The sequence below is a fragment of the Protopterus annectens genome, chromosome 3.part0, assembly GCF_019279795.1.
Source record: "Protopterus annectens isolate FY-2018-M chromosome 3.part0, PAN1.0, whole genome shotgun sequence".
NCBI lineage: Eukaryota > Metazoa > Chordata > Ceratodontiformes > Protopteridae > Protopterus > Protopterus annectens.
In genome coordinates, this window is record NC_056731.1 from 1,892,423,044 (window position 1) to 1,892,439,884 (window position 16,841).

The 16,841-nt window shown below is 45.6% G+C and overlaps 1 protein-coding gene across 1 annotated transcript in view; it reads left to right on the plus strand.

The window, feature by feature from the left end:
• PPP6R3 (protein phosphatase 6 regulatory subunit 3) overlaps nucleotides 1–16,841 on the plus strand; it is a 3,115,682-nt gene that overhangs the window by 543,210 nt on the left and 2,555,631 nt on the right. The gene's annotated exons all lie outside the window — the stretch shown is intronic.

Genomic DNA, 16,841 nt, shown 5'->3' on the forward strand with positions numbered 1-16,841 from the left:
TATTCATTTTTGTTACTCCCTTGGCCACTAGGCTGAAAGCACACTGTCCAGGTTCAGGCTACATTCACTACCTTTCCACAAATTATGGCTGTTTTGTGGTCAACCTTGCATACTTTTACTAAGCATTTCAGCTTTCAGGCTAGAGTTTTCTTTAGAGCCACCATTCTAAAAGGTATAATGTCCCAGGCTGCCCAAGGTCTGCTGTCCACCATTTTCCATTGTTCGTACAGGACCAAATTAAGTACACAAGTTGTGTACTTAACAGAATGTTACATTTATCTGGTCTCTGTCCAGACACTGGAACAACCTGCCCACCTAATCAGTTCTCCTCTGAGAAATGAAGGTGTCCACAGAAATTCTGCGCATCATATCCTGTGTCCAACATTATAGGAAGTCCATATTGGAAAACTTTGAATAATATAAAATAATTTAGGGTAGACAAACATTTTAAGAAGCAAGTTTAATTTCAGAGGAGATATTCCACGATTCCCATTAAATGAATTTTTGGGAATAAAACTTGCAGAATAGTGTTCATGAGGAGGAGTGAAATGTAAGATAATGCAGGAAATTAGCTGTTTAACCTGGAGTGAATGAAATTTGTATACTGCTTGAAATAAAGGAAATGTTGGTATGGTTTGTTTTCTTTTATATTGTACATGTTCCTATGTCATGCAGTGCCAGGACACCAGTATGGTATGCTGGAGATCTTGGGTTTCTGTCCTAAGTTAATAGTGGCTAGGCAGGGAGCTTTTTCTGTTTGTGTGGGTTTGTAATTTCATAAAAGATATTTATTCAGCAGAAACTTAGATCTGAAGTAGTTTACTTCATTTGGTCTTCAACCTGTGGGTTATGGATCCGTATCTGATCTGAGCCAGCAACTTTTGCTAGCATCAGCTCCGAGCTCCAAACTCTTCCCCTTACCCATAATACACCTCCACTGCCTTCCATCCCCAGATCTCTTTTGCTGAGATTTGCTTCAACATAATGTCTTCTGAGTTCCAACAAGCAGGCGTTTAAAACCTTTTGTGAGTAGATATTTTTTCTAAATTTCTCTGTGTTGGTATAGGTCCCCTTTTTCCTCCTCTCGCTTGGTGCATCAAGTGTTGGTGTTTTTTAGGTTAGTTTGTTCTTTGCTGTAGGTAGTAGCTCCCCCCCCCCCCCAGTGTTTTCTGTAGACAAGTGTGGTGAGTGGGTGTGTGTGTGTTTGTTATTTAAAAAGAACTTGCCTGTCTTTTTTCTAAGCTATCTTTCTAATATTTAGGATGGCTGAAAAGCTTGTTTTCAAGCGCTGCACAGAGTGTGGCCATAAGCTATCCCCAGCGGATGGCCACACTCTGTGTTTTGTGCATGGATGTGGCCTACCTGAGTGTGGATTGTAGTATTTGTGCAAGCTTCAACCCCTGCACCCTAAAGGATAGGAAGGCCAAGTTGGCCCTCAAAGGTCTTCTTCCGACTCTGTTTCCTCATCTCCGGCTTTGGTCACAGAGGCTGCTCTGGCCGCCTGTCCCTCCTCTCTGCCTCTGGCTTTTCCTCCTTCCCAGGCTGGGACTCAACCTCCTGTACCAAAGCCTGTGGTGGCGGAGCAGAAGAATGATAGAGAAAGGGGGAGAGAGTTGAAGACTAGGGAAAGGAGGAAGAGGTCCCTGGACCTCGCTTCTCTGAGTAAGACACCATGGATCCACGACTCCCCTCGGCTTTGATCTCAGAGGTTCTCCCTGGAGCCGGCGGAGACATGGCCAGCCTCTCGGGCCTCGGTGCCCCGACCTGCCAGTTCAGAGTTCGTGGCTTCCTCACGGTCCACACCCGCTCCTTGTCAGATATGGATCTGGATAAGATGATGAGGCGCTTTATCCGTACACAGATGGGGGTCTTGCCAGCCCCCCTCCCTCCAGAGGGGGGAGCTCGCTTCCTTTCTTTCAACCCATTTCTCCTTCTCCGATCCGACCTTCGGGTTCGGCGTACTCTGATCCGAGGTTGGCTTTGATCAGGGGGTCAGCGCCGACTGTACCTGCTTCCTCAACGCTGACAGCTGTCTGGAGCTTTTTGGATCCAACCAGCTTGGATCCCAGCCGCTCTCAGAGCCGGAGCTTGGGTGTCAGATCCGAGAGCGTGGAACCTTTTTCATCAGCTCTGACTTTGTCGGTCCATGTTCCCTCCTTCATAGCTCCTTCCACCTCTGGCCCGGCTCCGATTCTCGCGTTGGACCCAGGGAGACTGACCTCCTTATTGGCTTCTCAGGAGGTTTGCTCTCCTTCAGCGTTTGATGATGTAGAAAGTGTTCTGTCCATCGGATTGATAGCCCTGACCGCCCCCTCAAACTCCTCCCAGACCCCCTTGGCTGTGTCTACGGTCCCCATCATCTTACCAGAGGGACAGCCCGTGCTCGAGCCCAGACTGTTCCCCCTGAGGAACAAATGGCTTGCAAACGCCTCACCGGAGATGTGCCTTGCAAGCATACGTGCAAGAGGAGGCACTTGGACTCGGACATGGACTGAGATGGTGGAGAGGGTTCCCCAAGGTCACCTCCCGAGGAGGTCTCCTTTGGAGACATCATGGAGATCCTGCGCCAGCGGGGAGGTTGGTCTGCCCCCAAACCTTCTTCTGATGAGTCTGTGTTCCTGGAGGCTTTCGGCACGGGCTCTTCTACTTCTTGGGTGTCCCCTTCCATGGATCCCTTGGTGGATGTGGGCATGGAAGAAACCGGACACCATGGAATCTATCCCAAAACGACCTGATAAAATTCTAAGCCTGCCCATATATAGGCCATCTTGGAATAAGGGCTCCCCCTTGGACGCCATGGTGGTAACTGCAGCCACAAAGAAGGAACTTGCCCAGGAGAGTTGCTCAGTCCACCCTCTTAACAGAGAGTCACTGATGATGGACCGCCTAGTGAAGCTGGTGTATGCTTCACCTATCTTTTCGATTAGGGCGCTGAATTACTTGGCCTATCTCACCAGACTCCAACGCGACCTAGTAATGGAGCTGGAGCAGTTTCCCCTCAAGTCCATGTTGCAGGAGGACAGGGCTACGTTCTCAACGAGGATGGCCATTTTAAAAGCAGTATCTAACGTGCCCATGCGACTCCCTTCCCATGCTATGGAAGGAGCGGCTAGGTCTGGCATGTCCATGTGTGAAGACTGGTAGAGATGGGTGAAGGCTGTCAACCCAGCCAGATAGAATTGTGCAGATAATTATATCATTTGTAAATGTGAAATGTAGAATTTAAAACTATGTGGCAACATTGCCATCTACTGTAAAGAAAGGCAAGTCAAGCATTTCTTGTTGGTCCTTTCATGTTTACAAGTCGGCTTCAGTCCGGCTAGATGAAGGCTTCCTGCCTATTGTTTTAAGGCTAAAGTTAATGACCAGAATTTACATGTGGAATGTCCTTTATTACTCTAAGTGCAAAAGCATATAAATGCAGTTTGTCAGCCTAAGAACACCAGGAAAGTGTAAAAGATGATGTAATGTTTTAAAAGAACTACAGTTTCAATTTAAACAGTGAGAACCAGAGATTAAGCATTTTTGTCTGGCTATCCAACTCACAGCACTGCCTGTTGCTCTATGTAAGTAAGTTATTTTAGAAGTGTTTTCTTGTAGATAGCTAAAAGCTAGAAATATTACTGTTTTTCTGTGATGTCAGAACTGTACTACTGATTTAAGTATTTCTTTGTGATCTCTGAACTTTTGACTAGCACTGACTGTGTAGTAGAAAGTATTGTTTTGTGGTTTTAATTATTATTAAATATTTTAAAACCTTTTAACTGTGGCTGGGTTTTGTGTAGAGATAAGTTAAGCTCTAGAGTACATTGCATATTTATAGAGTTTAGTGTTCAGGTCACTCCAAATAAGCTTTGACTGTTTAGTCACATCTACCAATTGGATAATAATGCACAGTAATAATTGGACACCCTTTTAAGGGCCTTTGAGTAGCTGATAACTATTAGTGGGTTGTGGCAGCTGGTACTACCATATAGTCTGGCCAAAAGGGGCACAGCTGGGGAACATGTGCCAGCCTTCCCCAGAAGTGTCTGTGTGGTTGTGTAAATTCTTATCTCAGTGTGTGTGTGTGCCAGCTACTTGGGCAGGGACACAAAGCACTGGTTGGATAGAGAGGGTGCTGGAGATTTTAGCTTGCCCACTAGGCTGAGATTTAGACCTTATAGCACTGCCAGTGGGAGTCTTATTGGGGACTTGGGGAGCAAGGGAGCGACCAGCCCCGGACTGACTGTGATCTCTGTGTGCTGTTAAAGGAAATTGCACTTTACTGTGTGTATTTGTATCCTTTCCTCATATATGAGATGCCCTCTCTGGTGTTAGTGGTGAGGATTGAGGCACCTTTATTGCTGGGCCAGGCCACGGGCATCACTCCACGAGATGTAACGCCTGGCTCAGGTTATGTCAATTTTCCAAACCCTTCAAGGCGTTGTTTGCTAATGGCCCTTATGACGGCTCTACACTCTTTGGTAATACAGTCAAGGAGACATTAGTTCAGAGTGAGGAGGATGGGAAGACACTGTCTTCTGTCGGGATCCGCTTCTCTAACCCTCAAAGGTCCTTTTCCTGGAACCAGAGAGGGCAAAAGAAGATGTGGTTCTGGAAGTCACAGTATTCCTGGGGCACTCGGGGCTCTTCTTCTCCCAGAGGCAGGGGGGACAGAATGGACGCCAGACCAAAGGCAGTGGGAGTCCGTGGAACTTTGGGTCTCGGGAACTTTTCTTGGACAGACCCAGGCAGTAAACCTGAGGGGTTGCCCGACTGCTCTACTCTGGAGGCAGTCAGGGGATGATTGTCCTTGCACCCAGCGGCATGAGAGTCCGTAACAATAGACTGCTGGGTGCTTCAAATCCTATCCAGAGAATACTCTGTCCCCTTCGTCGGTTCCCCCATATCTCCCAGACACCTCCCAGATGTATTACCCACGCAAAGGGAGGCAGCAGCACAGGAAATTTCCAAGCTGCTAGGAAAACAAGTCATCAAAACCGTTCCCCCAGATACATCCGGATCGGGCTTCTACTCCAGGTTCTTTTTGGTGCCAAAGAAAACAGGGCTCTTGAGGCCCTTTCTGGACCTCTCTACCCTGAACCTGTCAGTTGCCAAAGAGAAGTTCTGGATGGTCACATTACAGTCCATCATGCCGAACCTGCAAGAGAGCGACTGGATGTGCTCTTTAGTCCTCCAGGATGCTTACTGTCACACAAAAATGCACAGAAGCTCCAGGAGGTTCCTCTGCTTCCAGCTAGGAGTCGATCATTACCAATTTCGAGCCCTATCCTTTGGTCTCACCACAGCCCCCAGGGTGTTTACCAAAATGATGACTGTTGTAGCAGCTTACCTGAGGCTTCAAGGGGATTCATGTCTATCCGTACCTGGACTAATGGATCCTCACTGCTCCCATCAGGCATCTACTTTCCCAACCCAGCGATTATTTCCTGACACTTGCCCTGCATTTGGGGATCACAATCAACGCATCCAAATCTCTCCTAGATCCTGTACAGGTGATGGACTACATTGGTGCCAGGATAGAATACTCTTCAGTGCAAAATATTCCTGACTTTGGAGAGAGTTCAAAACCTGAGGATGCATGTCTCCCTGATGTACCGTTCTCATCTTCCAATGGCAGAACCGGTGTTGAGGGCCCTAGGCTCAATGGTGGCGACCATAACTCTCTTCCCGTGTGCTCTTACACGTGAGGATTCTACAGTGGACTCTAGCTGTACAGTGGTGCCTGTTGGAACTGCCATTGACATATCCAGTTCAACTCAGTCGTGTCTGTAGGTCATCCCTCATATGGTGGATGAGCTCTCCGGCCATTTTGGAGGGATGACTCTTTGTTCCAGCTCCGGCCCAAACCACAGTGACCACAGATACTTCCCAACTCGGGTGGGGGGTCATTGTTCAGGCAGGACAGTCCAAAGCCTGTGGTCCCCCATAGAGATCAGCTTGCATGTAAATGTCCTAGAGATGAGGGGGTCCTTCTAGTGTTGCAGGTCCTTCATGCCTTTCTTCCTCTGGGAACGATTACAATTCAGAAATAACATGTCAGTGGTCTTGTTTATCAACAAACGGGGAGGGACCAGATCTTACCCTCTTTGTCGCGAGGCCATGAGAGTGTTGGGAATGAATGATCTCCACTGGTTGCTTTCACATCTCAATGCACATTCCGGGACGGTCCAATATCCTAGCGGACAGGCTAAGTCGGACCATTGTGATGCCTTACAAGTGGTCTCTGAATCTGTCAGCAGTGAAACAGATCTTCAGCAAGTGGGGTCAACCTTGCTGCGATCTCTTCGCATCTCCTTGCAGCACGAAGTGCAGCAAGTTTTTCGCTCTGAACCCCCTGCTGAGGGAGTCCCCCAGAGACACTCTAGTTCATGCTTGGCCTCCCGGTCTTCTGTATGCTTACCCCACCAGTACCTCTCATTCTGAGGTTTCTACAGAAAACTCGTCGACTAGGGAGCAAAGTGATCCTCATTGCCCCATTCTGGCCTCACCAGATATAAGCTGCTCACAAACCTTCGACCAGGAAGGTTTTATTGTAGCAAGTGGAAACGTTTTTCTTTCTGGGCCTCTCAAAGGAGTTTAGACCCTTTCACACAGCTCCTATTTCCGCAATTCTTGATTTTTTTAGCTGATATTTTTCAACACTGAGCAAATTCTTTTACTGTCTAAGTTCAGTTGGCTGCCATTTCTCATTTTTCATGTGGGTGAGAATTCTGCCTTTTAGCCTCTTCCAGACTGTGTAAAGCCTTTATCAAAGGCGCCTTTTTGTTGCGTCCCCCGGTCAAAGATCCTATTCCCCCATGGAACCTTATTATGGTCCTTCAAGCTTTGGTCGCTCCGTCTTTCAATCCTGCCGCAACTGCAGTTCTAAAAGTTTTATCATAGAAAACAGCTTTTCTGGTGGCTGTTAACTCTGCAAGAAGGGTTTCAGAATTACAGGCCTTGTCCATCAAAATTCCGTACATGAGTTTTCAGAAAGATAGGGTTTCCCTTCGAACCAATCCATCCTTTCTTCCTAAGGTGGCATCACCAGTCAATATCAATCAGACTTTCAGTTTGCCTGTGTTTTTTCCTAATTTTATGAACAAGATGGAATACAAACTCGACATGTTTGATGTTCATAGATGGTTACAATTCTATTTACACAGGACAAAAAATTTCCGTAAATCTGATCAATTGTTTGTATCCTTCTATAAACCCTTTTTGGGGAAACCTGTCTCCAAGGTCACTGTAGCTAGATGGATTTCTTCATGCATCCTGCAGGTCTATAAGGACAGAGGCATGTCTTCTCCAGGTCAGGTGTAAGCTCATTCCACTAGGTCCATGGCTACGTCTGCGGCCTTTTGGTCTAGTGTCTTTGGATAATTTTTGTTCTGCAGCTACTTGGTCCTCATCTCATATGTTTATTTTTCATTACAAATTGGATTTGAATTCCAGAAGGAGAGCATCCTTTGGTTCTACGGTGCTCTGTAATATCCTTCCATGAGGGCCTCCCAGGAGTTTACTAGCTGGGGACTCTGTCCCACGGGTTGAAGACCAAATGAAGGTAAAGTACTTCAGATAAAGAAGTTATGTACTCACCATAACGTTCCATCTGAGTAGTTGTACTTCATTTGTCTTCAACCATCCCTCCCTCCTTCCCCCGAACCTTGGCGCATGATCAGTCTACGGCTGCAGTGTAGGTCACAAGTAAACCTTTCAGGTTGGGTTATCAGTATAAGTTCAGCAAACTCGATTTGGGGATGGAAGGCAGTGGAGGTGTATTATGGGTAAGGGGAGGAGTTTGGAGCTCGGAGCTGATACTAGCAAAAGTTGCTGGCTCGGATCCGATACTGATCCGTAACCCACAGGTTGAAGACAAATGAAGTACAACTACTCAGATGGAATGTTATGGTGAGTATATAACTTCTTTTTTTGCAATGATAGTTCATTCAGAGTCTTTAGATGGCTATTATATTTGCAAAATTTCAAACCTATATTTTCCTGTAATCAATTTTTTTAAGTCTTGGAATTCTGCAATCCTAGACAGTGTCAGCTGTACTTTGTTCAACCTTTCATGAGCTCTGTCTGGAGGCAGGTGGTTTTTTAGATGCTTGTTTTGACAGATACAGTATGTCTGTTTGCATAACAACACCCACAAGTTCAATGTTTGTTTTCTTTTGCATGGCCTGTTGTTTCAGGTAATAAACACACAGCAGTTTAATTTGTTTTAACCTGAAGTTGGAAATATAATGGCAAACAGCTGGCAGCATTCCACTGTCATACATTGTATTTGAACAGAGTGACAGGTTATTTTCTTAACCTGCAGTGACATTTCACGTGTAGCCATCGCTGTAGTATGTAACCAAGTTTTGGAAAATATACATGAAAATAGTCTAAAAAGTGGCAAACAGTGATTAATTCCTGCACGATGGTATAGTTTATGGAAACAGTTTCGATGTAATCTCAACTTTTCATACTGTGTCATTCTAAGAAAAATTGGTAAATGTAATTTGTAATGAGTTGTAGAAAGTTGATTTTGTTATACCTCTGACTACCATTCTCAGCATGTTGGACATTCATGGTATTTAGTCTTTGGGGTGCGCAGTTTTTCACTGCACTAGTTTGTTCATGGAAGTTGTATATGTATGGTGCATCCTTGAAATTAACTGCATTACTATCAGAAGTGGCTTTATTTACCTTAGTATCCCTTTTGATTCATTCATTATTTCTGATCATCAGGAATTGTGTTGACTTTATGAAGCGCAATGTCAGTAGATGCAGTTTAGCCACTGATTTGTGCCATAAATGTGTTCTGTTAAAGCTAATGGTATTAAATAAACTTTAAACTTTGGGGGAAACTTGAAATTGTTTCTAGAAAAATGTAGATGGAAATATCAATTGAAATTGCTTTAAAAATGTATGTAACCTGAAATGTGATTTGTTTGGTCCTGTTTGATTTGTTTAAGTATTCTAAGTAGTTGCATAATTGTTTTATGAATTAAATAATTGGATAAAAAAATAAAATTCAGTGGATGCAGTTTAGTACAAAGTTAAATTGCTAAAACTGGCTTTTAGCAAACCTCAAAGTATGTCTTTTTTTGTTTCTGTAAGGGAGACAGACATCTCTCTGTGGGAGAGCACCCCTGCCCCAGGATTTTCTTATACCAAAGCAATGATCACATAACAGTGGGAAAATCATGAATTCACTTAGAGCTGAAGGTGGCTTTTAGTGAAATTACTTAGAAATAATTGCACTCAAACTACATTTGTACAACTGATGGTTCTGATTCATTAGAATCATGCTTAATGTTTTACAGATACTTTCCAAATTCACCATTTCTTAAGTTTACGTTCTGACCTGATCAGACTTCTAGCTTAATTCTTTCAGATATGTTATAAACTAGGATTCATTTCTGCTAGGAGGTCAAGTAGGTATGCCATTGTATGCATTACGGCGACTACTATGTTTAGAAAGTTTGCATTCACATATCCGTTTAGTGATTTTGACAGGTCCTGAGGCAAATACTTTGCGGTTCCAGAAATGATTGCTGTGATGTTGTTCTTAGTCAGTGTCGCAGTACTGATTCTTAGGCGTTCTTGCTATGCAGAAGCCTGTGACTGTCCTGATTTCCAGAGTCCTTGCATCATACCCTGGCCAATTGATGTCTGAAAATCGGCATCTGGACATCTGGCGCCAACTTCAATTCTTTCTAGCTATGCAGTCCAATGTGCTTCATGTGTGCTCAGTGCACTCGCAGTCTGTCGGCTTGTTTTTCCAGAGTACCACCCTCTTTCATCACATAAGTTCCTTGTTGGGAAAATTTGAATGCTAGCTCAAGAAATAGGGGCTGACCCTCACAGCCTCTTATATTTTGAGCCAGAATGATATCCTGGCAGATTCTGTAAGCAGGGACCTTCCAAATCCTAACGAGTGGATGCTGAAGAGAGATGTCTTCCTGGATATAACCATACAGTGGGGGATTCCCTCAATAGGCATGTTCAACTTTCCTCACAACAAGCAGTTACAGAAGATGTTCTTCGTGTTTCACTGTTGCAGTCATCACATTTGGGTTATTCCTGCTAGGGTTGCCCTCGGCCGGCCTGAATAACAGAGGCTTAGTATTTCTGCGTCAGCTGCTATCGCTTCAGGACTAACATCAGGTCATCAGTTGTATAAAGTAAGGCAGCCGACGCCATTACATCAGTCTTTCTTGCCATGGAGCCCGAAGCAGAAGCAGTTCGCACTAGTGCCAGTCGGCTGCTACCTGAGTTTCGTTTACTGATTTGAAGCTGAAGTCTAAAGCTAAGTACCCCATTGGGAATCGTTTTTTCTTGCACTAACCAATGTCAGTAAAAGTTAACAATTGTCTCACATGTGGAAAGCAAATACCACACCAAGACTTTCATTCGTACTGCGTCACTTGTTTAGGCCCAGACCACGACGTTCCCCACTGTCGCTTCTCTGCTTTGTTCAGTGCCAGAACTATCCATTGTCGGGCTCTTATTGTAGCTAGATATTTTCGCCTGCAGTCCTCTAACTCTGATATGGCTTCAGTAAGCCATCCGACAACAGATCTTCTGAAAAAAATGTACGATAAAGACAGAGACGGACCACATAGGTCCAAAACTACCGACGACTCTTCCGTTAAGCTAGTCGTCAGTTCTCTGGTCCTCAGTGAAGCACTTTTGCAGCCCCTGATGCCCACTTCTGTGGATTCGCAGGCTACTACCGAGACAGTTTCGGAGTCCGGTATGTCTTTGACTAAGGATCCTTCTGTCGTCTTTAGCTTGTGCGGGTCCAGAGCTGCTGCGCAGGCATCGGCTTCCAACAGAGTAATTCACACTACCGATCCTTGACACAAACCGACATCTTCTTTTGCAACTACCGTTCTTTCGAAAAATACTGAGTTTCTTAGGCCCAGGGTGCGAACCACACCCAAGAAACCGACCCAATCTGAGGCACCTGCTTCCATGTCTCTGTCTCAAATGCTTAAAATGGCGGAAGACCTTATCATGATGATCAGGGGAAGCCAGGCTACCCCCTCCAAAAGGAAAAGAGATCTGTCCCCTTTAGTTTTGTCTGAACAAGAGACAGATAACTCTGATGCATCTGAATATGAAGACATGCAGCCTATCTCTACTTACGAGGATTCTGATGCAGAGGATTCCATCCCTTCTGCCTCTCCCCCAGAGGATTTTTCCTTTGGGGAAACTCTTCATACCTTAAAGGAGCATTTCCAATGGGAGAGTCAGGACTACCCTCAGTCTAAACAGAGACTCAGGGAATTTTTAGATCTTCCACAGCACAGACCCTTGGCCACCCCCCCAGTCCTGAATGTTGTGGAGAATGTTTTTCTGGAATCCAGCTTGACTCCTGACACCCTCCCTTCCAGCACCCAGAAAACCAGACAGATACTTTAGAGTCCCTGACTCACACACATCTCTCTTTAAAAATCCTACTGCTGACCCTGAGGTAATTTCTCAAGGGTCTAAAGGGATTAAAGCAAGGTCTGCCAAGAATCCCACCCCCTCAAATAGGGATTCCCGAGCACTAGACAGATGGGGTAAAAAAGTATGCACCTCCGCTAATCTTGCTGTCTGGGCACTAAATTGTCAGTTCCATATGCTAAAATTTCAGCAACTTACCCTGGAACTCCTCAAACAAAAAATGTCTTCCTTTCCTTTTTGTGCAGAATCTAAAGAGTTAAGAGTTAATGCATTCTGCAAGTCTAGTAACTAAACGCACCTTGCACTCTGGTTTTGACGCCCCTAGAAGCTTCTTGCAGGGCAGCAGTCACCAAATCTGTAATTGGAAGGCATGCATGGCTTAAGGAACAGCCCTTGCCAGACCATGTCAAATCTGAATTGTTGGGTGCCCCCTTGCACAAAGGCAACTTATTTGGCACTAAGGCAGAAGAGATCTTAAAAAAAGATGGAAGAAAAAGCAAAATCTATGCAGACAGTTAAGGATTTCTTACAGGTCCACTCACCCAGATTCAACAGGCATTGTCCCACCAAGCACTGTTCCTTTCCTGCTCCCATTTAGCCAGTCCAGCCCAGACCCTGGGCAACCAGACCCTGCAGACAGCAGACACAGGGAATGCAGAGATATAAGCAGTGGACTACCTTCACTTCAGAACCAGAGAGTTCTAAGCCACCCCCTTATGGTAAGAACTCACAATGACTCTCCTCCCCCACCCAAAAGGGTTCCCAGATCTGCCTCCAAACCAGTGGGCAGAGGCTCAAAAGCAAGTCATTTCCCTAGTCTCTATGAGAGCAGTAGAGCACATTCCTGCAGAACAGAGGTGAATGTTTTTACTCCAGACTTTTTCCTGATACCCAGAAAAGAGGGCACTTGGCGCCCCATCCTTGATCTATCCATTCTAAACACCTTCCTGGTGATCCCAAAATTCAAAATGCTCAACCTCCAGCAGCTGCGACCCATACTCTCCAAGGATGCTTGGCTAGCCACCCTAGATCTAAAAGAGGCCTACCTCCATATTCCTGTCAGGGAATCATGCAGGAAATATCTCCGTTTCAGGGCAGGATCTTAGCACTTTCAATTGTCTGCGCTTCCCTTTGGCTTATCTACTGCTCCCAGAGTGGTCACAAAATGTCTGGCTCCAGTCATTGTCTTCTGCAAACAAAGGGATATCCAAATTTACCCATACTTAGACGACTGCCTAATTCAGGCAGACAGCCAGGAAAAGCTGCTCAAGCTGCTGGCCTTTGTAAAGTCCCTACTAACCTCCCTAGGGTACACAGTCAGTGAAAAGAAATCCAAACAGGTGCCCACCCAAAGGATTATATTCCTGGGAGCAAGACTGGACACAGCATCACAGATGGCAATCCTTACATCAGAAAAGCAAAATTTCCTGACCGCATACTTCTCTCAACTAGCCACTAGAACCCAGCTATCTGCAAGGAAGATCCTGCAAGCTTTGTGGTTCATGGCATCTTGCAATAATACTCATTCCATATGCCAGACTGCATATGAGAAAACTTCAGTGGTACCTAAAAAGCCTTTGGTGTCAACACTCTCAAAGACCCTGGAGACTCTACCTATAATTCCTTGCCTCAGAAAAGATTTTCTTTGTTGGGCAGCAGTATGCTCCCACAACAAGGGACTACCTTTCTCACCACAGATGCATCAGACTATGCCTGGGGTACACACCTGGACGGCAGGTACACACAGGGCCAATGGCGCCCACAGCAAATCCCTTTGCGCATCAAAAAGAGATGATGGCTGACCAGCATGCCTTGATAGCTTTCAAGCCCCTTCTCTCCCCAGGGGCTCTCCTGATCAAAACAGACAACACCACTGTAATGTGGTACATCAGCAAGCAGGGAGTGACTCACTCCTACTCTCTATGCAAGCTGGCCATGACCCTTTGGCACACAGCCTCTGCCGTGCAACTCCACCTGTTAGCACAATTCCTACCAGGTTCTCTTAACTCTCTGGCAGACCAATTAAGCAGAAATCTTCTGGGCCCACATGAATGGCAGCTCTACAGAAGAACCTTCACCCTAATAGCTCAGAAATGGGGCACCTCGAAGGTCGACCTCTTTGCCTCCCACACCAACCATCAGCTCAGCAAATTCTGCACCAGGGAGCATCACTACATGGCTTGGAAAGTGGATGCTCTGTCCTCCTTCCCCTGGGTCAATCTATCGGTCTATGCCTTTCCTCCACTACCTCTCATCCCCAGGGTACAGCTCAAAATAAAGGAGGAAAAACCAAGGACAATTCTTATAGCTCCAGACTGGCCTCGCCATCACTGGTGTACCCCTTGCTGCGCAACCTGTCCTCACTGCCACCATGGCATCTTCCTCAGATTTCAAACCTCCTGACCCAGAGGGAAGGGTAAAATTCATGCATCCCCAATTACGGACCCTCACTTTGGCAGCTTGACTTATTCCCTAAACTCCGATCAATGTGCCAGCCTCAGTTAACAGGTTCTAGATGTTATATGTGAGGCCAGACACCGTAACAGTAGAACTCTGTCTTACTCTGACAAATGGAAAATGTTCTGCACCTGGATTCAGGCTAAGGGAGCCAATATGGTACAGCCCTCCTTCCCTCTCTCATCCTTGATTACTTAGCTGACCTATTACACAGTGGCCTGTCTTTTTCCTCTATTAAAATTCATGCCTCTGCTATCTCTGCTCATTTTCCCACTGAGCAGCCCCTTTTCTCACACCCCTTGATCAAACAGTTCCTAAGAGGGGCTAACAACTTGAGCCACCCAGAGCACCAACCCAGCTTGGGACTTTAACTTTGTGTTGGAAAAGCTCACCCTGCCCCCTTTGAACCAACTTCTTCTGCAGAGCTAAAAATTTCTGTCCTGGAAGACTGCTTTCCTTCTGGCCATCACTTCGGCCAGAAAAGACACCGAGCTGCAAGAACTCATGGCTGTGGAACCCTTCATTATCTTCCATGCTGACAGGATATCCCTCAGGACTAACCCATCCTTCATGCCCAAGGTGGTGTCCAGTGTGGCTCTCAACCAATCCATTAATTTGGCCACCTTTATTCCTAATCCCCAGAACCAAGGGAGAAAGGATCCTGCCTTCACTAGATGTGCACAGACAGCTCAGATTCTTTCTGGACAGGATTAATTTGGCCACCTTTATTCCTAATCCCCAGAACAAGGGAGAAAGGATCCTGCTTTCTCTAGATGTGTACAGACAGCTCAAATTGTATCTAGACAGGACTAAATCCTTCAGAAAGTCTGATCAATTGCTGCTTAGCTTTGCTACAGGGACAGAAGGCAAAGCCATCTCCAAACAAACCGTTTTCAAATGGATAGCACACTGCATCCATTTCTGCTACAAACAACATGGAAAGCCTCCACCAAGAAAGAGGGTCAGGACTCACTCCACCAGATCAGCCTCCACCTCTGCAGCTTTCCTCAGAGGAGTACCCACCAGAGACATCCTGGAGGCTGCCACCTGGACATCTGTTCACACTTTTACCAAACATTACCACCTGCCTCTATTTTCCAAATCCTGGGCAGGGTTTGCCTCTGCAGTCTTGCAGGTCATCCTAGCCAGCCCCTAGTTTCCTTGACTGCCTCCACCCATTTCCTCAGCTTTGGGAATCAACCCAAATGTGATGGCTGAAACAGTGAAACACGAAGAACATAGTACAGTTGTGTACACTTACATAAGTGTAGATGTTAGAGTGTATTCACTGTTGCAGTCCTGGTTTCCCTCCCTCCATTCCCCCTTTTTTCTTCTCTTTCCTTACAAGAAACATATTGGTATTCACTTTCTACTAGTGGGGTTCTTCCACCAGAACCTGGCTCCTACTTGGGGGCTCCTGACAGGTTAGGGCAAGAAAAACTGATGTGATGGTGTAGGCTGCCTTACTTTATACTACTGATGACCTGATGTCAGTCCTCAAGTGACAGCAACTGACGCAGAAATACTAAGCCTCTGGTATTCGGTCCGGCCGAGGGCTACCCTGGCAGGGATAGCCCAAATGTGATGACTGCAACAGTGAATAACACTCTAACATCTACATTTATGGTAAGTGTACACAACTGTACTTTCTACTGCAGAACTCAACAGATGGAAGCTTGGAAAATACATGCATTCTCTTTTTTTTTATGGACAGACTGGTTAATATATGCATTCTTGCTCTTGGCACTGATTCCCACTGTACTGACAAAAATCAGGGCAGACAAACCCCAGCAGAATCCTAGTGGTCCACTTCTTGCCTAGACAATATTGTTTCTCTATCCTCCTGACACTCTTCAATGGGAGAGCCCGCACCTTACCACAGGAAGTAGATCTCCTCAGCTAAGTCAAGGGACCTGTCTTCCACCCCTTCCTAGCCACTGCCAGGTTAACAGCCTGGAGGATCGGGTTTTGACGCCAAGGAATGGGATGCTATCCCAAGGGCATTCTTTCCATTTTAAGGAAAGCGAGGAAGTCCAATACCACAAAATCATACCTGGTGAAATAGAAAGGATTCTCCTCCTGGTGTTACAGCATTAACTCAGTCTTGTGTACCTATCAGGCCTCTCTAGGCAAGGGCTTTCCTATTTCAACATTAAGGAACATGCATCTGCCATATCAGTTTGACTGCTCAGTACCCCACCTATTTTGCATCCTTACAGGAAACTTTTTCTAAAATGGGTAATACACTTGAGACCACCCAGAAGGAACCATATTCTGACTTGGGATCTAAATTGTGTTGGAAAAAAGTAATCTGCCTCCCTCTGAACCTTTTTTCAATGCTCACCTGAAGACAAGTTTTCTTATAGTTGTTATATCAGCTGGGAGAGTCTGTGAGCTTACAAGACCTCATTTGTCAATAACTTTTCACTGTCTTCACAGGGATTGCGTCACCCTCAGAACAAACTGATCTTTCATGCCTAAGGTGGTATCGGAACTAACTTTAAATCATGCTATCCACTCACCAGTCTTCCTAAATCGACAAAATAAGGCAGAGCAAGTCCTCCATTAGATGTGCACAGGCAGATCAGGTACTGTCTAGACGGGACTAGCTGCTCGAATAGAGCAGAGCAGATACTGGTGGCTTTTGCAGAGGGTAAGCAGGGCAAGCCTGTTTCCAAAAAAAACATTTCAAAATGGATAGCTAACTTCATTAAGTAATGTTATTCACATCATGGAAGACTTTTACCTGGGCATATTAATATCCACTGTACCAGGCATGGGGCTACTACCACAGCTTTCCTAAAAAGGAGAGTGTTTACCCAGGCCATCTTAGAGGCAGCCATTTGCACACCTTTCCAAAGTGCTGCCTGCAATCCTTGGCAATGTCTCCAGAGCTAGACCACGTTTTGCTGTTGCCATCCTGCAGAATCTTATCTCCTAGGGTCATACAG